The 8,840-nt window shown below is 40.5% G+C and overlaps 1 protein-coding gene across 4 annotated transcripts in view; it reads right to left on the reverse strand.

Annotated features, from left to right (window-relative positions):
• The window catches only part of LRP6 (low density lipoprotein receptor-related protein 6), a 179,570-nt gene that overhangs the window by 100,211 nt on the left and 70,519 nt on the right, over window positions 1–8,840 (reverse strand). Inside the window, exon 1 of one of the 4 annotated variants that reach the window (XM_010858690.1) lies at window positions 7,184–7,301. The exons of the other annotated variants lie outside the window; for them this stretch is intronic. The gene's annotated coding sequence lies outside the window, so the exon portion shown is untranslated. Of the gene's footprint in view, window positions 1–7,183; window positions 7,302–8,840 lie in introns of those variants that run through there. 4 annotated transcript variants of the gene reach the window in all.

Here is an 8,840-nt window from a genome sequence, read left to right on the forward strand (position 1 = left end):
TACGCGGGAGACCAATAAAACTTCAAGACAAGAAGCTTGCACCACTTACGTAGGCCACAGGCGTCCTTCCGTTCTCCCGAAGGAGAGGAGACACTGAGGCCTCCCTGGTCGGATCTTAGAAGCCCAGGCATAATTAGTAAGCATGGTGGGTTCCGCGATCCAGATGGAGATTCAACCAGAGTGAGAGAGAGAGCGCGACATGGGGAGACCAGTATTTCGAGAAACTGATCCCAATTCTTTATTTTCCAGAGTCTGTTTTTATACACTGAGATGTTATACAAAAGTCATGTGGGGACAGCAGTCCTGACTTTTATTAACGTCAGGTGCTTCACACAAATGTATACAGAGGTCTTAGGGGTGTTAGATCATCTTCTGGCCAGGGGGGCCTGCTGACAATTTATGACCCTCTCCTTGTGACAGTGGTCAGAACACTTTTTTCTCCAAGGGTGATTATTCTTAAAACAGACGCCACCCAAATAAAGTTACATTCCTATAGGGTGAGGGTGTAGTGGGTTTTAGTTAAGGAAAGAATTTACTTAGCCTAAGGTCTAACGCGATTAATATCAAAGGTTAATAGTTACTTCTTCTATATATTCATTAATGTGTGTAAGGGCAGGGGATATGGAGACTTAGCAACAAACACTGGCTCAACAAATGAAAAACCCTTCACCAATACAATTTCTAATCAGCCCATTATACTTATACTAATAGTTTTCTAACTTTTCTAAGGAACCTGTTTTTAGAAGGTTTAAAGCATCTCATGCCTCTCACGGTTGGGAGGCTGTGAGCAATCACATGTGGCCGGACAAGCCTGTCAGGCAGGCTAGAGAACCTTCAGAGGAGTTTGTAGGTTAAAACACTTTTATCACGCCCAGGAATTATATTAACTAGAGGTCTAAGTTAACTCCTTTTCCGAAAGAGGTGGTGGGGGACAGCTCCCCGTAAAGTCAGAGGTGTAGGTGAGAGCACAAAGTAGTAAAGTAGGCAGGCTCTGGTTAATGGGGGTAGATGCTCGAGGATTTCCAGGGGGACTCCTGAGGCTCGATCCCGCCTTTGCGTATGTCGAGCCTCCTTCCTCATGACCTTTGCCACGGGCGGAGTACCTCACTCTGGCCTCCAACAGCCAACATCCATTGGATTATCAAAAAAGCAAGAGTTCAAAAAAAACATCTACTTCTATACTTCACTGACTAAGCCAAAGTCTTCGACTGTGTGGATCATTACAAACTGTGGAAAATTCTTCAAGAGATGGGAATACCACACCACCTGACCCGTCTCTTGAGAAATTTGTATGCAGGTTAGGAAGCAACAGTTAGAACTGGACATGGAACAACAGACTGGTTCCAAATAGGAAAAGGAGTAGTCAAGGCTGTATATTGTCACTCTGCTTATTTAACTTATATGCAGAGTACATCATGGGAAACACTGGGCTGGAAGAAGCACAAGCTGGAATCAAGATTGCCAGGAGAAATATCAATAACCTCAGATATGCAGATGATACCACCCTTACGGCAGAAAGAAAAGAAGAACTAAAGAGCCTCTTGGTGAAAGTGAAAGTGGAGAGTGAAAAAGTTGGCTTAAAGCTCAACATTCAGAAAACTAAGATCATGGCATCTGGTCCCATTAATTCATGGCAAATAGATGGAGAAATAGTGGAAACAATGACAGACTTTATTTTTTGGGGCTCCAAAATCACTGCAGATGGTGACTACAGCCATGAAATTAAAAGATGCTTACTCCTTGGAAGGAAAGTTATGACCAACTTAGACAGCGTACTAAAAAGCAGAGACATTACTTTGTCAACAAAGGTCCATCTAGTAGCAACGGCACCCCACTCCAGGACTCTTGCCTGGAAAATCCCACGGACAGAGGAGCCTGGTAGGCTCCAGTCCATGGGGTCGCTAAGGGTTGGGCACGACTGAGCGACTTCACTTTCACTTTTCACCTTCATGCACTGGAGAAGGAAATGGCAACCCACTCCAGTATTCTTGCCTGGAGAATCCCAGGACGGAGGAGCCTGGTGGGCTGCCGTCTATGCGGTCGCACAGAGTCGGACACGACTGAAGCGACTTAGCAGCAGCAGCAGCAGTCAAGGCTATGGTTTTTCCAGTAGTCATGTATGGATATGAGAGTTGGACTATAAAGAAAGCTGAGTGCCGAAGAATTGATGCTTTTGAACTGTGGTGTTGGAGAAGACTCTTGAGAGTCCCTTGGACTGCAAGGAGATCCAACCAGTCCATCCTAAAGGAGATCAGTCCTGGGTGTTCATTGGAAGGACTGATGTTGAAGCTGAAACTCCAATACTTTGGCCACCTGATGGGCAGAACTGAGTCATTGGAAAAGACCGTAATGTTGGGAAAGACTGAAGGCGGGAGGAGAAGGGGACAAAAGAGGATGAGATGGTTGGATGGCATCACCTACTCAATGGACATGAATATGAGTAAACTCTGGGAGTTGGTGATGGACAGGGAAGCCTGGTGTGCTGCAGTCCATGGGGTCACAAAGAGTCAGACGTGACTGAACTGAAGGAAAACAAAATGACAGACATAACAACATTCAAGTAAATAACAACAATAAAATATAAATGGATTAAAGATTCCATTCAAAAAAATAATCATAGAGGGTAAAGCCAACAGGTATTTGGGAAGAAAAAACTGACAGGACTTGGCTTGAGGAGTGACGAAGAGCAAGAACTAAAGATGATTTCTAGGTCTCTTGTCAAAAAAGGGATGCCTTAAAAGAGGTAAATATTAATAAACATTAAAATAAATACACAGCTATTAAAGTAAAAGATGTTCAGCCATATACCACCAAGCAGTATGATGTCATATTTGAGATATCACCATAACAGGAACTGTTCTTTTGAACTCTTCAATTATAAATCATATAATTTATAACTACAAGTACTTTAAGTGTGGAAAAGTTGGATTATAAAAGATAGTGTAGCGATGATGTAAAGCAGAGATTCCAGAGCTAGGGTGCTCAGGCCCGCCACTCCCAGACACATGATTTTGAGCAAGTTATTTCACCTTTCTGTCCCTCATATTCCTCATAACACAAGGATTAAAAACAGATGCATGTCAAATGGTTTCTGTCAGAATATAGCAGTTAATACATGCAAAGCACTTAGAAGCTCTATCTATGCTCTAGCTATTGTTTTTTACATCATAAATCTCTTGTTCATGGTTTCACTTTTAGAATGAACGGCAAAGTTATTAACACAATCTTTATACTATCTGGCTCCTACCCATCTCTTCAGCTTCAATTAACACCACTCTTCTATTCATCACCTTGGGCTTCCCAGGTGATGCCATGGTAAAGAGTACATCTGTCAATGCATGAGATGAAGGAGATGTGGGTTTGATCCCTGGGTTGGAAAGATTCCCTGGAGTAGGAAATGGCAACCCACTCCAGTATTCTTGCCTGGAAAATTCTATTGACAGACGAGCATGGTGGGCTATAGTCCATGAGGCTGCAGAGAGTCAGACACAACTGCGCATGCACACGCACACACACACCCACACCCACCCACCCACACACACACACACCTTTATTTATTATATGCCAGGTACCATACTCCCTGGCAGTACAGCGCTTTCCCTTTACCTGTTATCTTCTCTTTCAGAGTTCAACTTAAATCAAGTTTTCTCTAACAGACCTTCTTTAAATGACAAATTAGGTCATACAGTCCCATATAAGCTCTCAGAGTACTTCACATTCGTAGCATTACAAATACGTCTGATCATTCGCTTAATGTTTATTACCTCTAACTTACACATTTATGTTTTTGGCAATTTCTGGATTAAGAAAAGTTTTTTTTAAGTAAATGAGGAAAAATTTTTCCATTTGCTGATTTGGTAAAGTATTCCTTTTGCAGAGGCATACAAATACCTCTTTGATAGAACTCTTGTCTACAACAGCCAGCAGAAAAGAAAACAACAGGTTCGAAGAATAAGCTGGCAGAGAAACTGACTAGAGATTTCCCATGATCACAGACTGAATCTGGTGGCAGTATTTCTTCACGTACTTTGACATGCTAATTTCATGTCTCAGTGCCAACTGTTCAAAGGTCATTCTATCAGTAAATATTTTAGCAATGTTCTAGCTAACAGCTCACCTCTGGTTTATATCTCATAAAATCAAACATAAGAAAGCTAGAATGCAATTATCCTAAGAATTCAGATCTCTCACCGTAAGAGTTTTAAAAAGAAAGCAACCAGTCAATGACAAAATACTAAATCAACCCATGTATTATTTGTTCTTTTATTACTATACAATCCAGGTCCAAAGTTTCCCTATCCTAAATGTTTTTTCCTTCTTTAAACTGAAATATAACTGACACATAACATCATGTGAGTTTAAGATGTACAATATGTTGGTTTGATACTTATATACTGAAATATGACTACCATAGCATTAGCTGACACACTTACCACTTCACATCATTACTTTCTTTTCTTCAGTGGGAACAATTAAGATCTCGTTGTTTATAATCTAGTATTGTTGACTATAATCACTACATTGTGCATTCGATCTCAAGGACTTATTTATCTACTAGCTCTAGGTTTGTACCCTTAAACAACATATTCCCAGTTCCTCCAGCTCCCAGCTTCTGATAACCACCAGTCTACACTGTTTTTGTAAGTTTGGCTCTTTTGGATTCCACATGTAAGTGATGCTATATAATATTTGTTTTTCTCTGACCGACTTATCTCACTTAGCATAATCCCCTCGAGGTCCACCTATGTTTCCACACATGGCAGATTATTTTTTCTCAATGGCTAATATTCCATTGTGCATATATACGGCAACTCCTTTATCCATTCATCTATTGAAGAACATGTAGGCTGTTTCTGTATCTTAGCTATTGTGAATAACTAACAATGAATATAGGAGTACATACATCTCTTCAATTCCTGTTTTCATTTCCTTTGGATATACAGCTGAGCTGTGAACAACAGAAATTGAAACTGCACAGGTCCACATACAAATTTTCTTTTCAACAATAAAATACTACAGTACCACACAATCCAGTCAATCTTAAGAGAAATCAATCATGAATACTTATTGGAAGGATCATCTGATGAGAACAGACAACTCACTGGAAAAGTCCCAGATGCTGAGAAAGATTGAGGGCAGAAGGAGAGGAGGGTGTCAGAGGATGAGATGGCTGGATGGCACCACCAATGCAATGGACATGAACTTGGGCAAATTTTGGGACCTGGTGACGGACAGGGAGGCCTAGCGGGCTGCAGTCCATGGGGTCACAAAGCATCAGACACAAATGGGTGACTGAACAGCAACAACAGTTGACAATCACACAACCCATGGCAGGTTAAATCCACAAATGTAGAATCTCAGATACAGAGCAATCATGTATATACAAAAGGAAGACTATAAGTTACAAGTGGATTTTCAACTGCACAGAGGGTCAGCACTCCTAAACCACGCTGTTCAAACTCAAGTATAGGACCTCCCTGGTGGTACAGTGGTAAGAATCCACCTGCCAACGCAGAAGTCAAGGGTTCGATCCTGGTCCAGGAAGATTCCACATGCCATGGACCAACCAAGCCCGTGTGCCACCAACTGCTGAAGCCCAAGCACCCTACAGTCTATACGCTGCAGCTACTGAGCTACTGAGCATGTGCACCTAGGGCCCATACTCCACAATAAAAGAAGCCACAGCAATGAGAACCCCGAACACCAAGGGGAAGAACAGCCCCCACTTGCCACAACTGGAGAAAGCCTGCATGCAGCAACAAACACCCAACACAATCAAGATAAATTAAAAATAATAATAAGCTCAACTGTATATCCAGAAGTGGAATTGCTGAACCATAAGGCAGTTACATTTTTAATTTTTTAAAGACTTTCATATTGGTTTCCATAAGAACTAAACCAATTTACATGCCTAACAACAGTGTACAAGAATTCCCTTATCTCTACATCTTCAGCATCACTTACCTCTTGTCTTCTTGATAATAAACATTCTAACAGGTGAGAGGTGATATCTCATTGAGGTTTTGCCTTGCATTTCCCTAATGATTATCAATATGGAGCACCTTTTCATGTAGCTACTGGCCATTTAGGTTTATTTTCTTTTGAAAAATATCTATTTAGTTCCTCTGCCCATTTTTTTTAAATGGATTGGTTTAAGTTGTGTAAGTTCTTACTATATTTTGGATACTAACCGTTATCTAATATATTACTTACAAATATTTTCTCCCACTCTGTAGGGCTTGGCAGGGGGACTATTTCCTTTGCTGTGCAGAAACGCTCCAGTTGCTTGTGCTGATCTAATTTTTTTCACTTTTACCTGTGAGTTTTTTCACTGTTCTGGATCTTGATAAACAGTAGGAAAAAGAGGCAGGTGGGAAGATAAACTGAATATCTATGTTTATCTTTTCCCAATCAGCTAGTATCCCCATAAATTAAGTGCTTGGCTAAGAAGAAGTCTTATGTATATGCACAACAACATAAAAATGGCAAAATCATATAGAAGATTTCTTCCAAAAAAATCGAAATTTAAACTCTATCTGTACCAAAATACACAATTTCTCAAACTTTCTTTAGTTCATCATTGTATATAGCATGTAACAACTCAGAAGCAGATTTACCATAAATGAAGCATAAGCAAACTTCAGGATCCTTCACGTAGGTTCACTCCAGTACCTTGCCTTTAATTCTGCTCAGGAAGTCAATGCTTTGCACGATTCCACCATAGATGAATTTCAGTTAAACAACATCACCCTACATACACGCAACATGGTCAAATTTCAGTTATGGTAACCACAAATTTCACTACCAGCTCCACAAATCACCGTGTAAATGACAGATGTGTTTCATGATCCATCATCAATCACACTCCTCTTTCAAAGTCTATGACTGGTCTCCACTCAACTGTTATTCAGCTCACACACAGACAGCAGAGTGTATGCCCATGCTGCCTCTTTGTGCTGATAAAAGCTATGTGACATTCTATGAAAATATATTATCAAAAGAAAATTGGCCAAGAAAGATGAAAGTGCAGCAAAGAAATGAAAAGTGGTAAGTATAGATGAAATCTGAACTGAATATAAATAGAGTTATAGAAGAAACAGTTGACTATGGGTTGTTGACACCACTGTCATTCAAAATTCTAGATAGATACGCAGCCGGGAGAATTTAGTCAAAGCCAGCTTACCAACATAAATGAGCAAAGTGGTTGTGCCCAAAAGGATAAACACATCCCAGAGTGATGCCACCAAAAATAACTTCACACTGAAGGAACTCTCTCAGATAATTCACAACACTGAAAACACAAAATTAAATATTAATTATTAAGATTAAATATTTTGAAGGCTTGCTCCAAACACAGAGAGGAATATTATAATTCACTAGGGCACAGAAAAGATGCTTGCTCTGTATAGTAAGTTATACAGTGAGAAGAGAGCAGCATTCTCTGCTCAAACTATTTTTAATGATACTTCTAATATTTTATAGATGTAATATAAGTAAATACATACTAGTTTTACTGTTTTTCTACTTCTCTATACATTTACATCAGACAGTAATAATATTTAATATTTTGATGAAAAATTTTAAAGTCACGAAAGAATTGTAATTTATATACTAATTAGTAAGATTGCTTTATGTAGTTTCGGCTTTGCATGGAGTTCCCCCCTTTTTGTTTTGTTTTGTTGTGTTTTAATTACTTATTTTGGTCTTCCCTGCTATGTAGGCTTTTCTCTAGTTGTGGTGCACCGGCCTCTCACTGTTGTGGTTTCTCTTGTTACAGAACACAGGATCTAGGGAACGAGAGCTTTAGTATCCACAGCACAAAGGCTCAGTAATTGTGGTTCCCGGGCTCTAGAGCACAGATTTACCTGTTCTGAGGCATGTGGCATCTTCCTGGACCAGGGATGGAACCCATGTCCCATCCAATGGCAGGTGGATTCTTTACCACTGAGCCACCAGGGAAACCCAGTGTTGCACACTTCAGCGTTTGTCTCCATAAGCAAAGTTTTTAAAATTAATCTTTGTTTCATTTTCATCAATTCAGTTCAACGCAGAATTAACACTGAGCACCTCAGTTCAATTCAGTTCATTGCAGTCGCTCAGTCGTGTCCAACTCTTGGCTATCCCATGGACTGCAACACGCATGGACTGTCCATGGACTGTCCATCACCAACTCCTGGAGTTTACTCAAATTCATGTCCATTGAGTCAGTGATGCCATCCAGCCACCTCATCATCTGTCGTCCCTTTCTCCTTCCGCCTTCCATCTTTCCCAGCATCAGAGTCTTTTCAAATGAGTCAGTTCTGCCCATCAGGTGGCCAAAGTATTAGAGTTTCACTTTCAACATCAGTCCTGCCAATAAATATTCAGGACTGATCTCCTTTAGGATGGACTGGTTGGATTTCCTTGCTGTCCAAGGGACTCTCAAGAGTCTTCTCCAACACCACAGTTCAAAAGCATCAATTCTTTGGCGCTCAGCTTTCTTTATAGTCCAACTCTCACATCCATACATGACCACTGGAAAAACCATAGCCTTGACTAGACAGACTTTTGTTAGCAAAGTGATGTTTCTGCTTTTTAACATGCTGCCTAGGTTGGTCATAGAAATTTGGAAAACTCAGCAGTGGCCACAGGACTGGAAAAGGTCAGTTTTCATTCCAATCCCAAAGAAAGGCAACGCCAAAGAACACTCAAACTACTGCACAACTGCATTCATCTCACACGCTAGTAAAGGAATGCTCAAAATTCTCCAAGCCAGGCTTCAGCAATATGTGGACCGTGAACTTCCAGATGTTCAAGCTGGTTTTAGAAAAGGCAGAGGAACCAGGGATCAAATTGCCAAC

This window comes from Bison bison, unplaced genomic scaffold (assembly GCF_000754665.1).
Source record: "Bison bison bison isolate TAMUID 2011002044 unplaced genomic scaffold, Bison_UMD1.0 scf7180017864390, whole genome shotgun sequence".
NCBI lineage: Eukaryota > Metazoa > Chordata > Mammalia > Artiodactyla > Bovidae > Bison > Bison bison.